The sequence below is a fragment of the Podarcis filfolensis genome (genome assembly GCF_964270895.1).
Source record: "Podarcis filfolensis genome assembly, chromosome: 3".
NCBI classification, from domain to species: Eukaryota; Metazoa; Chordata; class Lepidosauria; order Squamata; family Lacertidae; genus Podarcis; species Podarcis filfolensis.
In genome coordinates this window covers 51,467,163-51,491,309 of record NC_139606.1, presented here as the reverse complement: position 1 = coordinate 51,491,309, position 24,147 = coordinate 51,467,163, and the positions used below count along the sequence as shown (strand labels likewise).

At 38.1% G+C, this 24,147-nt stretch overlaps 1 protein-coding gene and 1 long non-coding RNA gene across 13 annotated transcripts in view; one reads left to right on the top strand and one right to left on the bottom strand.

Annotated features, from left to right (window-relative positions):
- ARMC2 (armadillo repeat containing 2) overlaps window positions 1-24,147 on the bottom strand; it is an 87,695-nt gene that overhangs the window by 51,522 nt on the left and 12,026 nt on the right. For 7 of the 10 annotated variants that reach the window (XM_083608320.1, XM_083608314.1, XM_083608315.1 and 4 more), the window contains exons 2-3: window positions 10,392-10,438; window positions 3,275-3,333 (exon numbers count right to left, since the gene is read on the bottom strand). The gene's annotated coding sequence lies outside the window, so the exon portion shown is untranslated. The remainder of the gene's footprint in view (window positions 1-3,274; window positions 3,334-10,391; window positions 10,439-24,147) is intronic. The other 3 variants (XM_083608305.1, XM_083608318.1, XM_083608310.1) reach the window with 1 other exon arrangement.
- Window positions 1,388-23,832, top strand: LOC310760255. Of its 3 annotated transcripts, none has more exons than XR_014546853.1 (4): window positions 1,388-1,607; window positions 15,322-15,509; window positions 20,671-20,732; window positions 21,113-23,832. It is a non-coding gene; the product is annotated as an uncharacterized lncRNA (long non-coding RNA). The 3 variants fall into 3 exon arrangements; XR_014546854.1 differs by lacking the exon at window positions 1,388-1,607 and adding an exon at window positions 12,226-15,256 and having other exon boundaries at window positions 15,368-15,509; XR_014546855.1 differs by lacking the exon at window positions 1,388-1,607 and having other exon boundaries at window positions 12,233-15,509.

The window sequence follows — 24,147 nt, the reverse complement described above, 5'->3', positions numbered from 1 at the left end:
TGCCTTATTGGCACACTGCAGCTGCAAAAACACTGATTAAAAGGCAAGTCTCATGAATATATAAAAAAGTTATAAAACAGAATCAGATATAGCAGTGATAAAAACGCAAAAGAGAGTGTTTTTTGCATGATGGGCCCAAACTCACAAATCACATTTAAAAATTACTATATTGTGTGGTTTCTACAAATTTGCAGGCAGTGCCGGGTATTTGATGCTACTAATAAATAAATTGAGCCTCCATGTTTAGTGGAAGTATAGCTCAGATATCAATAGTTATTTATACATTTACATATATAGTTTATTCGATTTTGCAAATCGGCACCATATTTTCTGCTTTTTGTTGGTGCTGCATTCTGCGTGAGCGGGGCAATTCTTGACTTGAATGTCCACTAAGTCTTCCATGACAGTAATGGAGGTCAAGCTTGTTTATCCACTATTAGAGATCTTCTACTTGAAGATAGCTGCAATAAGCTTTCAGAAGGTTCTCCTTGAACAGATTTTTAAATCCTCTGCCCCTCATGGGCGTAGCCAGGATTTTTGTTAGGAGGGGCAAGACCTGGGGGAGGGGGCAGAACCGATGTGATTGATCAGTTAGTTAAGTATTTCTATTGTTTTACTTGATCTAGGGGGGCAGCTGCACCCCCAGCTACACCCATGGTGCCCCTGCAAAACAGAAGCCCATGTTGTAATATTGTTCTCTGGGATTCCCAGATACAGTGGATGTGCAAATCTTGTCCTTTCTGCCAATAAGTTGCTGTAAAAATCTTGTCTGGGTGGAAATTCAAATACTGATAGCTTAACAGCACAAGGACCAGGATTACCATTACTATGCTTGCTGTATTACTGGGTGGGATAAACTGTACAGGGTCAGGGAAGGAAGAGGGCTTGCATGAATCTCTCTGACCACTTGCATGAATGTAGGAAGAGAAGGATAGAGGGGCATATGTGTTTGTGCAGATTTCTTTGCAGAAGAGGGTTTTAACATATTGGTTCAATGTGCAGGTGTGGTGGGTCACTTATATTTGTCTCCAGTTGGATTTAGCTCATGCACTGTAAATAATTCAGCTTGACAAGATTTTCCTTTCAGTTTGCCTTATTACTAACCTCTTTTCTTCTCCCCCCCCCCTTTTTCTTCTTCTTCTTCTTTTTTTTACAACAGCCCCCTCGCTTACATCACCGTGTAGTAGGATTTAAATAGCTATACATGCCATGTTTCTCCTGGAAACAAAGCACACGATTGGCCAGTCCGGCAGCCAGCCTCTGCCTACCAACAGGGATAAGCCCGACCTCGCCAGCCAATAGCGGCAGGGCTCGTGCCGCGGCGAGAAGCCAATGAAACGTCTGTCACTAAGGGAGGGAAATACATAGAGGCATGAAAGGTCTGTCATGTGTGTTATAATATTATCATGCCATGTCAGTGATTTTATTTTCGCTCTGATCTTAATGTACTTTAAATCGTAGATTAAAGAGATAAGTGGTTGATCCTTTGCTCGGGGTTCTAATTCGGTATCCAGAGAACGGAGCTCACTAGGAATGCGATGTGTAGTACTATCAGGTTGTAAAGGGGAGGGGGAAGGTGGAGGAGATTTGCAGGAGTGTGCAGTAATGTAAGTACAGTTTTCTCCCTTGCTTTCTGGTGTGTGTGTGTCCCCCCCCTTTTTTTAAGGATCCTCGGGGCAGTGAAATGTACCATAAATCTCATGCCGAATGTAGCTCCTCTTGTGCTGTCTCTTCCCTACCCTCCTTATTCCATTTTAATTTTCTTGGAATGGCTTGGAAAAGCAAAACAAAACCATCTTAAGATGGCTTGTGCGTTCAGCAGACAGCTGAGATTTAATAGTATCACAAAATGAATGTTATGCAAAGAAGAAGCAGCAGCAAAAAAAGAAAGAAAGGTAAATACATTGTTTACATGGATACCTGTGCCTGTGTGTGTTTCTTTGTGTGTTGGGAAAATAAAGTGGAGCCAGGGATTGAGGAAAAGAGGGGTTAGATATACTGTTAATGTCCTATCAAATCTTTGGTGTGTTTTTTTTACAAAATAAGTAAAGGGAAAAGGGTACTGGCTTGTTCAGAGATGCTGAAAGACTTGCAGGCTGCTGCTATTGCTGCTTGCAAATCCCTGACAGGGTTTTTATACATAAGAGAAGCTTCAGGAAAAGCCAGTGTGGAGCAGTTTTTTTAAAAATCCAGAATAGTAAGCAGTGCTTTCTGGGTTCCAGTTTGGCACAGCCAAAATGAATGTACCTGTCCCTTGAGCCAAAGCAGATAAATAAGCCTCTTTTACAAAATTTTCATCCAAACCTAACATAGGTGGACCATTTTAGAGAAAGCAGAAAAGAAGAAACTGGGAAGATGATTTAGAGCTTATAAATGAAAAATACATGTATATAGCACTGCAAGCAAACTAGTCAGAGTATGTAACGGCAGAGAGAAGCTTATGTTTACTTCTGTTTTATTGTCTTTTATTGGCTTCCTTTCTTCAATTCTGGGCCTCTCCTCAAAACAAGACAGAATAAATAACTGTTTCCCAAACAGAATGTTAAATATATTTAAAACCTGAACAGTGTAATATGACTAGATAGCCACTAACAGCGGGCTGTTTGGTTGCCACACACAACTTTCAGAATGAAGTGAACGTGGTAAAGCTGTGGTAATTCTGTGGGGCTTTGAGACTGTTGCCTTATGTGATAATAGTTGACTGACTGAGTGATGTGGAAGAGGTATGCTTTTCTAGACTGAGAGACAAACCCCTTAAAAAGCAGGGGCAGAGCAACAGCAGTTAGGCAATCTAGCTTGCTTCATTTGATGACCAAGACATGTTTCCAGATGTGAAAGAAAGTGGCATTTGCCAGCAAAGGATAATATTACTGCTTAAAAACATTTCTGTTTAATTATAATTTTCCACTTAAATTTTATTTTTCTTGAAGTGTTTTTCTAAATTGAACGTTGAATCCAAGATACCCCTAAATATGTTTTTTCCCTAGGATGTTTTAACAAGGAAACAGGTAGTTGGAATCCTTCCTAGTTTCAACTCGGGATAATGACTCTCAGATTACAAATCTGCTTGGTAATGAAGCGGAACAAAACCAATGTGGACCATCAGAAACCCAGAATCTCATAGAACAGCCAGACCGTTCAGAGGTCTGGTTAGAAATAAGATATTTTTCATTATTCTTCCTCCTCCTCCTCCTCTTACTGTGAATGGCAATGGTGGCCCTCTAATCTTTTGATTCCACAGAGGGCTGAATCAAGGTCATAGGGTTATACTTACAGCAGCTCACCATAAACCCAGCTCTGGATAATGCTCTCACTTCCTCATTAATAAATTCTCTAAATAAAACAAACATTTAAACAAATCAACTGATGGCAGTAATGATGTTTCTAGGATTTCTGGGTCAACATACCGGTAAGTACTAGAAACATTAACACAAAACTTATGGTCCAATGCAGAAACTTGTATGTTTTAGATTTAGGGCTTCGTATGGAAATATAAAAAGACAGTCACACTACACTCCTAACCACACTTCTGAAGGGACAAGTTCCAACTTGGGAGTGAGCTGACAGTCTCACATTTTTCTAATCGATGTTGTTGCTTTTTCATACTGAAAGCATTGCAGCCACTGGCAACGTTTACTACCTTGGACACTTTGCTGGGTAGTCCACTTCTAGATGATCCACATTATATCTATCCTTCACCTGGGCTTATTGCACTCTTATACCTGTGATTTTGGAAAGAGAAGCAGCAGCAGCACAATGAAGCGCGGGGCCGGCCTAATTACTTCCGATACATATTTTATTTGAACAAAGGCACCAGATGGGTAATAATACACTGACATTAAACAACATATAATATAACTGAAGCCAGTGCAGTGGATGAATCATAATAAATACTAAATCCTACGTAGCCTAACTTCTGCCACCAAAAGCCAGCCTAATAGACATTAAAAAGTCTTAAAATGTTTCCTGGTGCTTTTATCACATTTGGTGAGATATCAGTGTAATAAACCTAACTTAACCTAAACTTGCAAGAAATGACTTTCAGGTTCTAACATTGCAGTAGAGAAGACCTCACAACATGCTATTGATGAGTCTGGGAGATGACAATGTGGAAGAAGTAGTCATGTATTTAGGATCCAATTCAGTAAGGGTAGCAGAGATGGGGAATGCATGGGAAGTCTTAAAGACCCAAACAGGAGGTGGGCTAATGCAATGTGTTTAAGGACATACTTGGGCAGCTATTTGTAAATAAAATTCTTTACTTCTAGTGTCGATTTCTTGCCTGAGGCAAATCGATCCATTCTGTCCCATGTCATATAAACCGATCTAAAAAGTACAACTTTTTATAATAATTTCTGCCTCAAGCATTTGGGTGCAGATGGTATGTTGGGATTATTTTTTTTTTAAATAGTGCCACAAGATCATAAACATATTGGGTCCAGTTGCACATATCCCCAATGAATGACAATTCAGCTGCACAGACCTTGAATGGCGGTCAAAATTAAGACGAGTCAAAGACTCTTCCAAATAAACACATTCTGCATTTTCCCATCCCAACATTCTGTGGAAAAGCTGTGCTGCCTGGCTAGCTGGCCTTCCATTCTAAGAAACTGCCATTTCTCTATATTTATTCATAGGCATAAGTGAACCACAGGCTATTTTTCCCCTGTTTTCCTGGAGAGAAGTTTTTATATTTAATTTTCTATTATTTTTTGGTAGCATTGGATTAAAGCTCTTGACTTTTTAATTAAAGATCAGAGGCACTGAAGGGCTGTTTCTTTTTTTGAATCATGTACTTTGCAAGATGAAATATGAAGTGCATGTTCACTTCATTCATCTTTCTCCACTAGTCAACAAATGCAGATTTAAAAATTCCCACAAAAGCAATGGGACAATTCTCCTTTGTCATGTGCTACAAATAGGCATTAATTATCAACATACACTGAGCCCAAACCACACTTGGTGGCAATCAGTGATGTCACTAGGGCCCTTTCTGCACTGTACATTACTGTGTGCGTGCATGCAGTGTTGATTCAGATTACTTACCGCACAACGGTATTCTTTCTGATATTATGCCTTTCAGGGAATGAGATTTTTTGTCAAACTTAGTTATACGTTTTTTTCTGAGACAATGGCCTCTCCTAGGAAATGAGTTAGTGAAGCTTGAATTTCCATTCTTCTTAGTTGTCCTACCCTTTTTCCATAAAATGTGTAACTACCTTGATTTTTGGCACAAGTAGAGTGTGCATTATAAACATTAAATGAGGCATGATCCCCACATCTGCAAGCAACAGTCAATACTTTCTGTGTTTTCTGTATTGTTATTTATAATTGTGGGGACTGTTGTCTAAATTTGGATATTGGAAGAAAGGATAAGCAAGAAACAGAAATCCAAGGAAATGGAAATGTGGAAACAATTGTGATGCACCATGATATCCAATCAATATGATTCTTGTACAACAAAGGCACATTCTGGTGGCTTTAATTTCTTGGACCTAGTATGCTAACTCAGTACTTCGTTATACTTCTGTCTAAATGCACAGGGTTCCCCAAAGCAAACGATTTATTTGCTTTACATTTTTATACCACCTTTCTGCTCCGAAACAGCTAAAGCATTTTTGAAAAGTAAAACACTAAGAGCATAAAAACAAAATAGGAATAAAACAAGGACAAACACCAAAAAATGGATAGAAGTTGTCTTTAGCAATTAAATTGTTGAATTTAAAAGCCTGTCAAAAGTAAACCTCTGTGATATCTGAGAGAGATACAGAGATACAACTAGGAAGTTGATTCCAAAACTGTAGTGCCACCCCTGACAAGGCCCTGTTCTGAACACTTACACTCAGACACCATATCTAGTGTGTGTTCAGCCTGGAGGAGAGGGGAAAGAACGTACAAGTAGAAAATGTGAAAATGACCGACATGGCTATAGTGCCCTTGGAACACCACCACAGCAAATAACAAGCAATATACTGAACACACAGTGTGTGAGGGATTGAAAGAGAAGAGGGAGTAATGCTACCTGAGTGCTCTGCCACCGTTAGCTGTCCACCCTGTGGGGGAAGAGAGACTACACTGACTGTGAGTATACATACTCCTTCCCCTTTGGGGGTTGTTGTGGAACAATTGCGAGAATGGGGACAGCTTTTTCTGCCCCGTTCATCCATCTGTGAGAATGCAAGGTAAAAATGCTCATGAGTGTTGGCTAGTACAGTAGTGGCAACAGTTGGAGTACCTGGTCTTTGACGGCAGAGAGCTTGCATGGCTGGGGGATAAGGGCCTTGCCTGTGTGCGCGCGATCCTGCTCCTAATTGCTGCAAGGTAGGAGCAGTATAGTTCAGACGATACCCATATTCCCATAGGGACTCGGGAGGCATGGGAGCGGGAGTACCCTGTGTGGGTGCTCTGTCCTGGCATCCCCAGGTATTGGAGTGGAGTAGAGTTTGGTGTTGGATATTTGTGTCTGGAATTCTAGAGAAGCATTAGCGATGTGCTCCAATTCCCAGATGTGTTGCAAGCTCGGGGTGTAAAGTGCTCTTTCTCCCATAGTTTCCAGCTACCAGAATTCCCCCTTATTAGCATATAATGTGTGTGATGAAAAAAATATTGCACCTGATCTAGGGATGGTGTACAGTTGCACCATTGACCGGGGTATGCGTAGTCTGAGAGAGTCTAGAATGTAGCATAAACATGTTGTTCCTCTGTTCCGTCTATGTCGAAACCATAACTCCACTTGGTTTTGGCCATTCCACCAATGTTATCTGCACAATTGTGCTGATGTATCTCCCACGGTGTTCTGCCAGCATATAGAGCTCCCATCAAATCTTTAATTTCCTCGTCCAGTAAATCTTTAGTATGGGAATGTGCCCTTAAAGACTGGGCATTATATGGGTGTTAGATGGAAAGTGGTACACTTCAAGTGGTAGTCCATATGGATAAATTACATTGTTGTGGCACACAACTGTAACAATGAAAAGCTGCAGGATGTAATAATGTTGCCTCTTCAAATAGATGAGTTTACACCAATGGGAGGCCCCTGCAATTCTGCACCAAGACTGATTTTCAGATGGCAAAGCAGGTGACGCAGATCAGATGCATGTTACTGACACTGCAAACCAGTCTTGCTGCGTGTGAAAATATTAGGGCAGATGAGCACTGTAATTTTTTCTCTTTATTTTCAGAAACGCTTCCAGTAATTTTAGCCAGTTTAAAAAAAACATCCCCCATTCAGACAGATTCCAATCTTACGTCAGTAAAGGTCTCTACCTCTGGTAGGATTTTTTTAAAAAAGATCATGAACATTTGTCAAAGCAAGTATCAGGCTTCTCTTTCATAGTGTAAAGAGCTGAAACAAAAAAGTACCTCATTCATTTTTTTTCTAGTCAAAGACATTTTAATTTAATTATGCTGGACCTTAAATGCCGGGCATAAACATAGGCTAAGAGGAAGAAATAGTTGTGATTATGTAACAGCTAATGGCGCCCTATTAGAACAGCGAGTATACCATGATAAGAGATCTCATTTCCCCTTTACCCATCTTACAGAATTCTTACAAGACTAATTACTTTTCTTGCAGCTCTTCAGTGAAACTTTGTAATCCATACATTTATTGGCTATAGAAGGACATTTCCTTCTCTGCAATAATAAAATAAAATTTAGTCTTAGCTAGAGATACAGGCATCCCAACTTCAGGAATCCCAAGTCCTGATACCAGTAATATAGACGTACATATTATGTATTATAATCAAGTCTGTGATTGCATTCCCTCTTAAATGTCTCTGATCAGTCTCTATATCGATTCATAGACCACCAGTTGTCGTTTTGGTGATGCAACTAACTTCTTTTCTAGCTATTGTTGGATTTTTAGCTAAATTCTCCATACAGTAGTTTTCTTTTGTAACTGAACAAATGAAACATTAGGCCCTCAATGAATTTTATAATACATTTGAGATCTGGACTTTATGGAGAAAACATGCTGTTGTCCCGTCTCCGTCCCCCACTCACATGATATAAAAGATCCTCCCAGAACTTATTTATGGTGCAATTCACCCTTGCAACATTTTTCATGAGAGGACACATTTGTGCAATTAATAGTTCCAATGAACATAGAGAGATAAACTTAACATTAAGCTAAGATGTGTTATTTATCGGTTGCTAATTTGGTTACACATTTTACTGTGCTGGACTGCTGGTTAGATGTTTGTCCGATGAATTATGTGATATTTGAAGGCTTTAAAACTCTTGGTCCCGTAATAGGCATTATCATGTCTAGTTGATGACAATCGGATGTTAGCATAGAAGTGCAAATGTTACTACAGGATACTTACACTTTATTTATCTTGAGACACCTGAACTCTCTTACATATACTAACACAGGGTAGGCAAACTAAGGCCCGGGGGCCGGATGTGGCCCAATTGCCTTCTCAATCCAACCCGTAGACAGTCCGGGAATCAGCATGTTTTTACATGAGTAGAATGTGTCCTTTTATTTAAAATGCATCTCTGGGTTATTTGTGGGGCCTGCCTGGTGTTTTTACATGAGTAGAATGTGTGCTTTTATTTAAAATGCATCTCTGGGTTATTTGTGGGGCATAGAAATTCGTGCATTTCCCCCCAAAAAATATAGTCCGGCCCACCACATGGTCTGAGGGACGGTGAACAGCTGAAAAAGATTGCTGACCCCTGTACTAACAGATTTATCACCTGTATAGTAACATTTGTTCTTTATATTTCTTCGTAATATAGTTATATAGTAATATAGTAAAATAGTTGTAAACTATTAGCAGAATTCTATACAACTTAAAAAGTTGCCTTGCAAATTCTATGATCCGGCATTTTCACATTTCATAAAAAAGGAGGAAATTGCCTCTATTCTTTCATTAAAATATGAAATTGACATAAAAAAAATAAACAGCAGTTCGAAAGATTACTTAATATTTCCTTTTTAAATTCTCCATGCAAGACAATCACTCATTGATAAATCATATAACTATGTTCTTGGTCATCGCTTTCCAAATTTTATATAGCACTCTTGCCCTTCCCCACCCCCACCCTCCGCTTTTCTGCTTGAATTATCCTTCAGGATGAAGGCTCTAAAGTTGGCTTTCTAATTATATAACATGGGAATGACATAAGGCCAAATTCTACTTGTGCTCTCCACCCACCCTATATGTCTCCCACGTATCCATTCTCTTTCTACATTAAATAGAAAAGTATTTCATAAAAGCACATTATTGCAGAGCATAATTTTACATTCATTTTTAGGTTCTTTTGTAAGTACTACAGTGGGTTTTTACCCCTTATTTCATCCAGTATTTGAGGGGACGTTTAAAATATCTTGTCCCTTTCCAGAAAATTGTGGACTCTTACTGTATTATGTATTGATTTTGGTTTGGACTATGACAAATGTATTCTATATTTTGTGGAAGTGTTGGCAGTTGTTTTACCAAGGTTTTTACCAAGAAGGCCATTTGCTGTATAGATTAGAAAACAAATAAGAATTGTAATGCTCAAGGATGTGGGTTTTCATACTTTTGACCACTTCTCCTCTAAAGTTAATACTTTACTTTACAAAGTAAAATAATCTTTAAAGTAAATCCTGCTATCTAAAGTGTCAAGATGGTGGGCCAGATCCAAACAAAAATATATGAATTGGGTGGAATTGTTTCAAAATATGTCTGCTGAACTTGTTGTAATTGGGAAATGTTGTTCAAATTATTACTAAAATGTATTGCGGCAACCACGAATTGAGTGGAGGGAAAAACTAACACAAACGGATACTGCTGTATTCCTTTTTTGGACAGTCGTTTAACACACAACGTCCAAATCCTGCAGCACAGATCATTTACTTACAACCTTGTACAAGTTATAGCATAAAATAAATTTTAAACAATTTGATATAAATAAGGAAGGATATATACATCACACAAAGTCGCCAATTGTTCTAGGTACCACGTTTCGAAAAAAAGGTAAACTAGGAAACCCAGAAAGCAGGACATTTTAAAACGGGCCTTTTCAATACACCAATGGCTAAGACTATTTAAAAACAAAATTAAATAGTCATTCGGCAATCTTAGAACTTTATAAAAGCTGCACTTCTTTTAATTCCCTCTTCCCCCTCAGTAATTCTGAGTCAGATGCCATCAGCAACGTTTACTCTTAAGTAAGAGAGTTGAAAATGTTACAGTTAACTCTTTTTCAATGCATCAAGCTTAATGCGTACTTTAAAAAAAAAGACCAACACAAAATCAAATACACTATCAAAGCATTTATAGCAACTTTTGCGATTTGATTTTAATTTTCTGAAATTATCCAGTAGTGTCCATGTTAATACATGTAGCATAGACCAGGTTATTGGCTGCACAGTAAAAATAAAAAGGATTTCTATTTACCTTTTAACTGTTCCAAGATCTATCCAAGTGATTTAGAAAATGTTGACCTGCAAAATATAAGTGTAATAATCTAAAATGTTCTATATCTGGAATTGTAATTCCTATTTCCATTTTCAAGGTGTATGCTGATGAGACTGATTATGTGATACTTGAGTCTTACATAACCAAGACTTGCATTACAAGCGTTTCATCCCACCCTTACCCCAAGATTTAATGAAGAACAAAATAAAGGAATGTAGCTGTTTATCTTTAATAAACCTTGTTGCGATACATTGGACACATATCAGATTTAATGAAAATGCAATGCATGCCTAAAATTATGGTTATATAAGTGATAAATAGGCAACAATATAGACAAATAGGTATGCTATAAAGTAATATTGTATCAATTTTTACAACACTCTTTTTATCAAAATAACAGGTTGTCTACTATCAATGGTCTGCCTAGATAATGAAACTAAAACATTGTTTTGCTTCTTAAAATGAACATAACACATTTCTTTTTAACCCTTTTGCTTTTCTATCCATCTTGCAGGTAGAAATAATTTCCTAAAGGGTTTAGTTTTTTTAATGGATAGAAGAGCAGAATGCATATAAAACAATACTATGCAACTACATTCATATTAGGATTGTGTCATCCTATTATAACAATTTTAAGTTGAATTTATCATAGTATATATATATAAAGGGCCTGTTACCCCAAAAAAAGAGCCTATTTGCTAAGCCTAACTTACACCTATAGGTGGCAGTCTGCTTTCACTAAAAAGATGCTGGACTTCTCATTCACAGTGTTCAGAACTTGTGCATGGAAATTATACTGGTGATGTGCATGCATGTACGTGCTTGGAGAGAAGGGGATCAAGGAGGATCTATGCTCATTAAACATACAAGGAGAAACTTGTGTAGCATTGTAACCCATTTACAGTTTCCAGAAACGAGTGAAAATTAAATGTGACTTCAGAAGGGTCGTTGTGAGTCTTGGTTTAATTTATTCACCGATCAGGACTGAATTAATTAAAAACATTATAGATGGAAATATCCCAGTAGTTCTGCAAAATAAATTTTCAGCACCAGCAACTAATGCGTCAGTTTAGTTTTTATATTGGAACTCATTACTACTGGGGCTTCCATGATCCAAACCTCATTTCTGTTATCCAAACCTTCTATTATCTGGTTATCAGCATTTCTGGCAGTAATGTCCTGAAAGGCCAATACCATACCCAAATTAGGGCTACTGCGCAAGCCCAGCATTTCATCCATCTTGTCTTAATCTTTCACTTGCTGAAGCAGCAAATCAAAAGACCCTGCCCTTTTTCTCGTCCCAGTTCACAGTGGCCAAGATAAGCTGAGATTTCACATAAGGAAGAAAAGGCAGCCCTGTATCATGAGGTTGTTAATGTTTGATGTTTTATTATGTTTTCATATGTGTTAGAAGCTGCCCAGAGTGGCTGGGGCAACCAAGCAAGATGGGCAGGGTATAAATAATAATAAAAGTATTATTATTTGCTATTATTATTATAGTCCTATAATATTCTGACGCCAGTTTGCGGGGAAAGGCTGTGTTTGAATTATTGCCTAAGAATACCTCACAAATGGTGACAATTTTGCCCATTCTCATTTACCATATTTTTTGCTCTATAAGACGCACTTTTCCCCCTCCAAAAATTAAGGGGAAATGTGTGTGCGTCTTATGGAGCGAATGCGGGCTCCATGGCTTCAGCGATAGTAACGCAAAGCCTCTGAAGCGCAGTGGGAGCGCTCCCGCCTCGCTCCGGAGGCTTTGCGTTGCTTTCACTGAAGCCTGGAGAGCGAGAGGCGTCGGTGCGTACCGATCCGTCTCACTCTCCTGGCTTTGCTTCGCTGGAGAGGCGCTGCGCAGCTTTCCCTCTCTGTGCAGCACCCCTTCAGCCAAGCGGGAGGAGAAATGGAAGGGGCTCCGTTTCTCCTGCCGCTTTGCTGAAGGGGTGCTGCGCAGAGAGGGAGAGAATTTTTTTTTCTTGTTCTCCCCCTCTAAAACAAGGTGCATCATATGCTTGGGTGTGTCCTATAGAGCGAAAAATACGGTAATTATACAACCAATGCAAGAAACTAACTTATACTGAGTTGGCTCAACGCTCCATCTACCTCCTCATTGTCTGCACTGACCAACAGAAGTGCACCAGAGTTTCAGGCAAATGCTCTACCAATGAGCTACAGTTCTTACCCCATAAGCTGCGGCCTGGTTTATGCACTCACCTGACCTGTGCTCCATTTTATGAGCTGGAAGAGGAGTTTCTCTCTTCCACCATGCATATAATGTAACAAGGGAGGCAGGTGCTGCATTCACAGATCTGTATTTTGATGGCATGGTTTTTGCTTTATTAGCCACCCTGTTTTTATAAAGGAAGAGCTATTAAAACCATTATTTAGACACATGAGTCTTCTGCTTCACGTAGGCTGTGAATAGTATAAGAAAGGCCAGGAAGGGTGCCTCTCTGTGCTGCCTCATTAATTGGAGTGCTAGCCCAATGGGTGTATAAATGGCAACATTTGGATAAGTGTGCTAGTTCTGGCACTATCATTATTACTGCTGCTATTTAGCATTTGTTTAGTAGAATCAGTGCACCATTGCACTGTCTGTTAAGAAGACTTTTATAGATAGGACAGAGGGAAACGGAAAGGGCAGGACTTGATAAGCAAAAGTAGAAAGGATAATATAGTGATGACTGCAGGCAAAAGAATAGCATCATCTCCAGACTATCTGTATTTCAAGGGAGGGATTCAAGTGAACACGAAATCTAGGTTTGCACAGCTAAAGTAGGTGAAAGAGCTCTGTCGCAACAAATTCACTTTAAAAAACCTGGTTTTTGCAGTTAAGAAAGTGATGGGGAAATGAACTACAAAGTGTGGGGAGAATGAATGGTTAGCAGGAAGATGCACAAGCAAATTGGGATGTATTCAGGATGAATTCTCATTGTCATAGAACCTCCTTGCAAACAAATAGAACAAATTATCAATAAAGACCAGACAGAATTTAACCTCCATGTAAGCTTTGTGTAAGCAAATGTGGGTGAATGTTCGATAAACAGGACGTCTGGAGGAGCCCTGAGGACAGAGTGTGCTAGTAAAATATCTGTAGAAAAGTTGGGTTTTGCAGACAGATTAGAAGGAGGGAAGAGAGGTGACTTAATAGACAGTGGTGGGAAAATATTTAGGATTAGTGCATTAATTAAAAACCGGGATATAAACTTAAATATGAAATCAATTATTATTTTTTAAAAAATGGTTGTAAGTTATTTAGTCTCGTTGTTCAACTGACTATGCTTTTACCTTTAAAATGTCAAGGATTCTGTATGATGTAGACTATTTCTGAGTTAATATTCCTAGCACCCTTGAACAACATTAGCTGAACAAATATTGCAGTCATGATACCCTGGAGTAGTTCCCTAAGTCCCATTACAATTGGATAGAAATAAAACCTGTTTAGGACCAACATTTCCTATATATAAGAGACACCTTGAAAATAAGATTCCACCATCCCCAGATCCAAAGGTTTCTGTAGCAAAATGGCACACAGTAAAAATGAGGCTTTTGACAATTGCAGTGTGATAAAGTGGAGCAGGATCCATATGTACTCAGTTTTGCTGGAGTTTATGAGGCTTTCACGGGGAATTCCTTTTGCAGTATAGATGCAATTGATAGAGCCACAAAAATTAGATATGGAGGAGAATTCAATACTCTTGAAATAGTATATGTATTCTGTTATGGCCACAGAGGCCTTAGTGAAAAATGTAAATCTTAAAAGTCACTTGAAAGTCTGGATAAATCATTCCACTTCTCACTACTTCTCAATCACTTAAACTGAAGGCAGAAAGAAAGCAGAACATTTAGACTGCTGCTCCGAGCCAGACAGTTGCTTCGGTACAACTGAACCATGGATAAACCAGATATAAAAGGCAGACCTTTTGCATTAAAAGTAAATAGATTGGAAGGTGGATGGTTAACTATATTCTTGCTCATCAAGCTTGATTTCTAAAACCTCTGAATACAAACAGAATAATTAAATATTTTAGGATTTTCTTGATTCATAAAGGAGCACTCCTCAATTCTTAGATTAATTTGTACAGTCTATACTATATACAAGTGAGGAGATACCAATTCATAATGTGATGGATGCAATCTAAATGCAATATATGCTGCTTGACACAAGTTTCCATTGCTTCAAAGACATTTTTGTCGGGATTGTTTTATAGAGTGTAAAGGTGCACCATAAAACATCTGATGCTTTCTAAAAAAACAAGTCCTCTAGCTCTCTTGACTATTTTATTCACCTTTGGTTGCAATTTTAAACACGCAGTGCAACTGTATGCATGTTTACTTGGAAGTAGACAACACTATTTTCAGTAAGGCTTACTCCTAGGTAATTGTGGATAAGATTTTTCCCAGTTTCTACGGAACTCAATGGGATATATGTCAGAGTAAATACAGATATATTTGGGGCATAAGTAATAATATATAATAATTAATTAAACACATATTAAAAGATTATGTCCCTGCTCCCAAGGTTACAGTCTAAATAAATCAATACCGGCAAATTCTGAAGTAACAGATTTTGCTGCACTAAATACAGCTAAATACGATGGAGCAAGTACTGTTTGTAAACCACTGCTGAATTTAACAGCGGTAGTAAATATTAGTAGCTCTGATATACTGTACAGGAGTAAGTCCCGAAATGCATGTGTTTAGTTTCTTCTTCTTCTTCTTTTTTTTTACATTTTACACCACCTTGGGTTGAGTATCTGGAAGACGACTCTTATGTTTTTGAGGAGTTAGACTTCATATTGACGGGATTCAAGAGATGAATTCTGGATATTTGTAACAAAGAGGTGATTAAACGAGTCATCTTTTGCTATGATCACTTTTGCCATATGCTTATTTCCCAATTCTTCAGAAATAAACAAACGTTTTGGACAGCTAAAAATTGGTTTGCTCTACAGAATGCAGCAGCAAAATACGAAGCATCTTACTCGGCAACATACTCCCCCTCCGATATGGCTAAAATAGACATCACTGCACTTCATCGTTATACAGTGCTGGTACGATCGCAGTGCAAGAGTATCCTGAGGTATCCATTGAAAGGTAGTTGATTCAGACTATGAGTCTGCTTTTGAAATGAAAATGTATTTAAAGTGTTCGGTCAAGCAGTTACTTTGTTTTAATAGTTAATGTAAATAAATATATAGATCAGTTAATACTACGTCTCAAAGCAAATGATGTTTTGCAGTTATTTTATAAATATACTAGCTTCTCCAAAGTATACAATGTAATGTCACTGTTTGGGAAATCAAACTTGTGTGACTCATGAGGTGTTCATAGGCTGTCACCACTGCAAGGGTTACATCTCTGATTGCAACTGGAACAGAAATCCATCTGTTAAAGCTGTGATTAATTCATTGATCAACTGCCCATGCCAACTAATGGATTCAGGCTTTTCGCCCTGATTTGAGGATTCCTTTAAAAGTCAGGTATTTTAAGATAGGTACTTATCGCTTTGCATCAGCATCATGATTAGCACCGGAAATGTGGAGCTTTCAAGTGAGTCCCCATATTTAACTGTGTGTTAATAGGATGGACACAATCCAAATATATTTCAAGTACAAGGAAATTCTGATTGCAAGGAAAAACAATGACTAATCTGATGCAAAAATGCCAGGTGCCATCCAAATCTATTAAATGTAAGTGGAGCTTTTCTATAATTTAAAATGCAATGTGGATTACACTCTTTAGTAATGACAAATTACAAGCAAAATAATGGAAGCAGATAAAATATGCTTACAGATAGGCTAAAATAAATTGAATAGTAATATTAGTTTAATTTATTACTTTTAAGAATGCTCATAGTACAGTTTCAGAAGTGGTGGTAGCCATGTATTTTAGCAGCTGAGGATGAAGTTTTGATTGAACAATAATTTATTTAAAAAAAAATAAAATAAAAAATAAATGATCATCCTCTGCAACTCTGGAAGTTTTGGCCAGCAAAAACAGGAAAATAATGCTTAAAAATAACTATTGATCTTATCTTTTTGAAGTGCTTTTAAACATTTTTTCTTACTGAAGTCTGCCCAAGCTGACTCAAACGTCATCAGATAAATATAGAAAAATCGCCTCCTTGCCCGCTAGAAAGTTGAAGCAAGGTCAGGTCTACATACATATCATGTAATTTAAGGTTGCCAGATGTCTCTTACTTAAAGGACTTTCCTTATTCCAGAACAGCACAGCTCCATAAATGCAATGATCATCCCTCCTTACTTTAAAATCTTCCAGCTCCATAGAACTTCACAGAGACTTCAGCTTGGCAGTCTGCTATGCTTTTAAATTTTGATCTGGCAACCTAATTGCAGCAAGACTTCATCCAGCATGAGTGTATATTTCATTATTTCCCTGCCCTCAACTCCTACAGTGACAGTTTAGATAACTCCACACTTACATAAGCCTAGCTTTCCCCCCACTACAGTTTCTGGTTGTTCTTGCTGTCAGGGTTGTTAAAAAAAAAAAATCATTTACCATGATTTTTTATAGCTTTTTTCTGTTTTGTTTACAGTAGTATTTATATTTGCAGCAAAGCATTTGAATCTATTTTGAAGTGTGCTAATTCATACAGTAACAACCTCTAAATATAATGCTGTAATAAACATTGTTGTGCATTGTTGTTGAATTCAGTCCTTGTCTACATACTTGGCTGCAGCTGTCCTTCTGGTATATTAAGGTTACCGTCAATTAAAACACCCACCAAGATAACTAAGTTATAGTGCATCAATGGGGAATCTGTGGACCTTCAGAAGTTGATAGGCTGCAATTCCCATAATCCCTGAACGTTGTCCGTACCCTTCTAGTTTCCCGATTTTCCAGGGGGAATCCTGGAATTAAGAAAGCCATCCCGGCTTCTGATTTCATCTCGAACTGTCCCTATTTCCCCTGCCACTGCTGCTGCTGCTGCTGAGCTTGGAGAAGAGGGTGAGCTGGGGCTTGTCATACAGAGGTGGTGGTGAGGGAGCACCCCACTGCCTCTCTAGGACTACAGTGGTACCTCGGGTTACATACGCTTCAGGTTACATACGCTTCAGATTACACACTCCGCTAACCCAGAAATAGTGCTTCAGGTTAAGAACTTTGCTTCAGGATAAGAACAGAAATTGGGCTCCGGCGGCGCAGCAGCAGCGGGAGGCCCCATTAGCTAAAGTGGTGCTTCAGGTCAAGAACAGTTTCAGGTTAAGAACAGACCGCAGGAACAAATTAAGTACTTAACCCGAGGTACCACTGTACTGCCGCTGGCCTCCTCCCTTGGGCAGCTTGTAGCGGCTGCTGGAGAGCGGATGAGGAGGAGAAGAGGCTGTTGCCACTGAGGCCCAACCCCACTGACTCTGAGAGGCAAGCAGAGGGCAGGGCCGCCCTTGGTGGGAACAAAGGAGTGGTAGAGCGGAGCGCAAGGAGTCTTGGTTTTTTAATGAAAGAATGCTTTGTGCATCCACATCTAATCCTCTTTTCTAAAATTTATTTGTTGGTGTATGTTTTTCTTTTTGTAACCCTACCAACGGATAAAATAAAATCAGGATTAAGGAGTTTTCTCAGGACAGTGGAGGGTGTGTGGGGCTGTGTCCCATTGGTGATGGCACCCACTCTTCTTCTGATAGGAAATGCTCTGCAGGGAGGGGAACAAAAAAATGGGGGGGGGTGTTGAGGAGGGTCTGTTGGGGAGGAGTAAGAAATGTCCTTATTTTCATCTGAGGAATGTTGGAGGGTTTGCACTGTCCATGCTGACTACAGCTGTTGGGAGTCAAACACCCGGAGAGCCACAGATTCCTCAGTCCTGTCTTGTGGTGTCAGAAGGGCTGGAATGTAGCTGGAAGGGTGGGCAAACTTACTTAGCAAAAGCGTAATTGCCCGTGTTTCCAATACCTACTTTGGGTGCACCTATGAATTTGGTTACATAGAACAGAGCTTGGGAAATTCATTTTAAAAGGGGTTGCGTTATGATATCCAAAAAAAGGAACAAGTTCCAGATGCAGTTCATCCTTTTATAAAACTGACTAGTTCATTTCATCTTGTGTTCATCCAAATGATCGTCGGCAATATTTTTCACCATTCACTATGTTACAAGATGCAATGCTGAAGCATAAAATATACTTTAGAACACTAAGAAAGCATTGAAACATACACACACATACAGAGAGAGAGGGGGGGAAGAATGTGAATGGTTTAAAATCCACCAATGATTAAAAAGTATAAATGTGTGTAAAAAAAAAAATGCAGAAGAATGGAATTGAAGATGAACTAGAAATTATTAGACCCCCCCCCAAATAAAGTCCCATTTGGAATGCAGAATTTCTAATTGTTTTAGATCCCACCCAATATTATTATCATGGTCCGTTATTCTTCAAAACATTTCCAGAGACTTAACAATGCCTCCATCATAGCTTGTTTTAAACCGTACATTTTTCTATGAAGTGCAATAGTTATTGGATGGCAGAGTTAAGATAATTGATGGTAATTGGTTTTTTGTAGGGGGACATCTTCAATGAGCTCATTTTGCACTTTAGGATAGTTATATTCAGCTGGCATAATAAAGCAAATGGGGATCCTTCAAGAGATTGAAATTTGCATATTAAATAAAGGTATATTGATTTCTCTCTTGGAAATATACCAGGCTAAGACACAACGTTTCATATTTAATATTTCTTCTGGTACTTAATTTTTTAATAGGTTGGTAACATGTAGAGTGTCTTGGCCTGCTTTACTCATCTTTTTTAGCAATATTTTTTTGAGGGAGGGCTTTTCAAATACCCAGTACTAGGTAATGGGTGACTTTAAATTTGCACATATTTAAATGAATAACAAAATGCTAATATACTATAGCCACCTTGAGGAGTGGTAATCTTACTAGTACTACAACAAATGAAGTTGAAAGAAAACTATTTTCATAATGATGACACTTCAATTATACTATTGTCTTAACACTGTCAGTGAGTTTTGCGGAAGCTGTAAAGAGTACTCTGCTCAAACGAAACCAAATCATTTCTTTTTTTAAAAAATCTGATCTACAAAAATGTAAAGGTACACCCTAAGATAATTGCATTACATTGCTAATGCAAATCCTATTTAAAATAAAAAATAGGGCTGTATCATTTGAGTCAATTAGGTTATATTCATGGATATAAAACCTTTTGATTAAAGAGCTGCTCTTTATTAAACCAGGAGATGCATTTTAAAATATATTAAACTATATATTTTAAATCCAAGTATTTGTAAAAATTGCAGGCAGCAGGCTCATCCCTGTTTTTTTCCACACGGGTATCTATTGTGTGGCACATACATACATACATAATCCGCAAATAACTGATATATGATGCTCTATTTTAAAACTCATTTTATTCCCCTTCACTTTTATGCAGATTTGATTGATTACTCAGTTTAACCTTATATGGTTGATACGAATTAAGGTTTCGTTAATGGTGTGACAATTATAAAAATTAAGAACAAGTTCTTAAAGCATTTTTTCAGCAAATAACAAAGCACACCAGGATCATTTTCTCCTTATAATTGTCCCATGAATTGTAGATAGGTGAGAATCCTAACCCTGCCCCCCCCGCCCCCCGCCGCCCGCAGCTTGGGATACCTGATAGCACAAGATTTCGTTTTGTTTTTCATGTCATAGATTAACAAACACTTACCAATCTGTGATTGTAAAAAGAAGCAACTAAAAATAGGAACAAAGTCTACCAAAGAGTGGGGTAAATATATAAAGTTATGACCCAGTGATTGATAAATTATAGCAATTTCGAATCAATATGAAATTCCTATGTTCAGTCATATTCATTCTGTCATACAAGCATCAGTTTAAATGTATGTGATGGGGGGGAATGACAGAGAATTCAGTTACATAATCCATTAACCAAGATGGTTCAGCAGAATCAATGTCACATTAGGTGCTTCATGGCAGCCAGTTGCTGGAAAACAAACAGCAGAAGCCACATTTTGCAGAATGTTTTTGCACAGCACTCCACCTTTGCTTCCCCAGGGTCCCTGAAAAAGAGTGCCGCTTTTTTGTCTATGCTGAAGATTGCATGGTGGCTGGAAATAGTACAGAATGCATCAACCTGATTCCTAAATGTATGGCATGCTGCAAGAGTTATTGGGCTTCTTCACACTGGCATCCAGGCTTCATTCAAAGTGCTGCTTTGATCTGTTTGAAAATAATTCGTTATGTTGTACAGATGTGCCATATTCTTCATACTCTTCACAGGCAGAGAGAGATCTGTCAGGAAACAGTGGACCAACGTAAAGTAATGGCATTCCTTACCATAGGTAAAATATTGTTCAGGTGAAACATTGTTCGTGTAGATTCTTTGTTCATTCTTATTATATACATCAATTTTATTCTAGCACTGTGCACGTAGCATGCTTGCTTGCTTGCTTGCTTATTTATTTACGAGACATTGTTTCACACAAAGTATTGGGTGAAACACACAAAGTATTAACTCTGGGGTTCGGGTTGTTTTTAAGTTAGGGCTAGTAGCCTTTTTTAAATAATATTTTTTTCTGTAAGAAAAATAATGGTTATTCAGGTGACGGCCTTGGCAAGCCACCATGCCTTGTCTGTTCTGTTTCTTGTCAATAATATTAGTTGGTACACATCTCAGTATCTTAATGTATAAGAGTTATTTTTTTCTCCACTTCTCTGACAGAAATCAATCAAAATACAGCCCCTTCAAAGATTTCAGCCAAAACAGAAATATCCATAATAAGCAGATTCTATCAAGGCCTGGCTCTTAAGATTTATGGTTAGCAATGTATTATTATTGTTGTTTTATGATTTTCTAGTGTTTAAAACTGTGCTACTTGCTGGTTAAAAAAAAACAGAGGAGAAAACAAGGGAAGTGAGGAATAAGGGATTTTTGCATACAATAATGTATATGAATAAAAATTGAAATTTAAGAAGAAAAACAAAATGTGAACTATTTTATTTCACAGGAGTCCTCCCATCCGATATTTCTTTTGGTGAACACTTAGAAGCCAGTGGTGAACTTCGCCATTCCCTGTCATGGATGTAACTATACACAAAACCGAAAGGTTTCCCTCGTCCTGTTAATGCTACAGTGAGCAAAAGCTTAGAAAACAGAGAAGCACAGATTTGGCTCAGGAGAAAGAGGTTGAATTGTTATTTTTATCATAATGTTATTTGATGAGGAAACTCTTTTTTTGTTCTTTGTTTCAAATTAAATAATCTTGACTTTCTAAAGTCCAGTGCTATGCTTTACTACATCAGCCTAGGGGCTCAGAATGAACACAAAGCAGGATATTAGCAAAGCTAGTTAACATCCCTGACAAAATACAGAGATATAAATGTTTAGGGTCAGAGTACTAGTCAGAACCACTACCTGACGACTGAATCAACCCTTAAAGATGAAGAAACAGAAGAACTGAGATGTTTCTAAAAGAAACATTGGCAGATTATAAATTTGAAAAATTAATAGGGGGAAAGTTGGCAAATTATGGGAGTGACAATTAATACACTTCTGTTTATTACAAAAGAAATACATAAACAACATGACAAAATTTGGTGGTATTTTAGATGTCCTCATTAAAGGCCGATGACAAAATTCCAGTTGATCATATTTTAGCCTGGAAAATAAAACCTGATCTTGTCCAGAAATATCTAAGGAAACCTATGTAGGATGACGTTTGTAACGGCTATCTTCAAGTCACACAGGCAATGTTTCTTTCTCTCCTCCACCCCCGCCCTTTAAACTGGGAAGAAAGAAGTTGCTGTAATTGTAATATTTCTTGTATCTCACTCCTCTGCAGTTGCACACAGTGCAGTGTACAAAAACAAAAAACAAAACAGCCATTTATATTAAAAGCAGCCATTCAACACCATATATAATAAAGTAAGCTTTAAAGCCTGAGGTGGCAACATGGTCAGTCAAACAACCATTAAAAGCTTTCAGAAACAAATGGGTTTCATTTTCTTTCTAAGAGGGAGAACCAAACACAGTTGAAATGGAATTAATAACTTAATGAATAACTGTTGCCTAGCTTGCTTTTTTTTTTTTAAAGGCAGAGCATTTTAACAGTTATTTTCCATTGTAACCAATTTTGTAGTGGTGACATTGACTCAAGTATTCACTGACATTGACCAAAGGATGACAAATGGGGAAATAAAGATGTTCAGATGCTCTGGGTAGTGTTCAGCTATGTTTTACTCAGAGTACCATATTGACTGCGAGTGCTGGAAGACCTGCTCCCTGCCTTGCATTCTTTTTCCACCTGTCCTAGAAAGGCAGAGCCCTGACTGACTCCAGCTACAAAAACGGAGCCTGCTGGGTATTGATTAGAAGGAAGTTGGGGGTTTTGGCAAAGGAGGGGTGTTGTTACTGCTATTATTGATATTTTTTATCTTTATTTTAGATTTATTATGCGGAAATGTGGAAATTGTGTTTTTTATGTGGAAATTGTTTTAATTTGATTGTTTACTTTTTAACGTTTTATTTATTGTTTATGACTACTTTTGTTATGTTTGTAAGTATATATTTTTCATGTTGTAAGCTGCCTTGAGCATGGTTTTAACTATGGAAAGGTGGCAAACAAATAAAATTATGTATGTATGTATGTATGTATGTATGTAGACTCATTGAAAATGGACCTAATTTAATTGTTTATTATATTTACTGGGATAACACAGTAAGATGGGCAACATATTTGTTGTTGTTGTTATTGTTGTTGTTGGGGTCTACTCTGAATACAACTTAAACGCCCCCACCGTTTGTAAACATACTTCATGTGGAACCTGTTTTAAATTTCCACTTTCTCATATGAATGTTCAATTTGACAGTGTTAAAGCTGCCAGAGGATCTAAATAAATAATAAATATAAAATGTCCAGTTATCCACGAAAACTCAGATAGGGATGGTCGGTGGGACTATATAGGAAATGTCGCATTTCTGTGACTTGGAGCGGGTAGCAAATTTACATGGGTTACAGTTGCCGCCTTTTCACTACAAATTTGACTGCCCAACAGAAAGCAGCAAAAGGAACGAATCTAAAAGAGGATTGAAAGGTATCCTTCACTAAGGGATACTAGGCCGAAGTGAACAGAAGGATCGCTGAAAGGATATTACTCCCTTTTTAAATCTGGGGCACATGTTAAAAGTTTCCCTCAGGCAGCACGTGCATTGCTTTTATTTCTTCAACACATAACCTGAACTGACAGTAACCTTGGCACCAATACATGGGCAATATTTACAAAAGGATGCACCATTTCTGAACAATGTCTCCCTAATGTAGAATAGGCAGACTTTTCTTGATCATCAGGCATGCATGTCGTCTTGGTCCAGCAATTTTGTTTGCAGACAAATGTAGTCATTGTGGACCCAGAAAAATAAAGAGAGAGAAAATTGCTATTCTGCATTTGAGTTTTTGTTTCCTTTTATCATTCTGCACATGTCCTAAGGCGGTACATAGAAGTTTGCTTTGTATCAGGCTTTTAATTGGTGTGAGCATGTCTGGCTTCTTCACTTCAAAGCTTCTGGCAAATGCTGGAGACACACCTCTTCACCCTGGCCTTTCCACCAGATCTAAGAGCCCTATCCCTGTGATTGTAATCTGTTTTTTAAAAATTTAATTCTGAATTTTAAACTGTTGTAACCTGCCCTGGGACCCGCTGGTGAAAGGTGGGGAAGAGGAGGAGGAGGAAGAAGAAGAAGAAGAAGAAGAAGAAGAA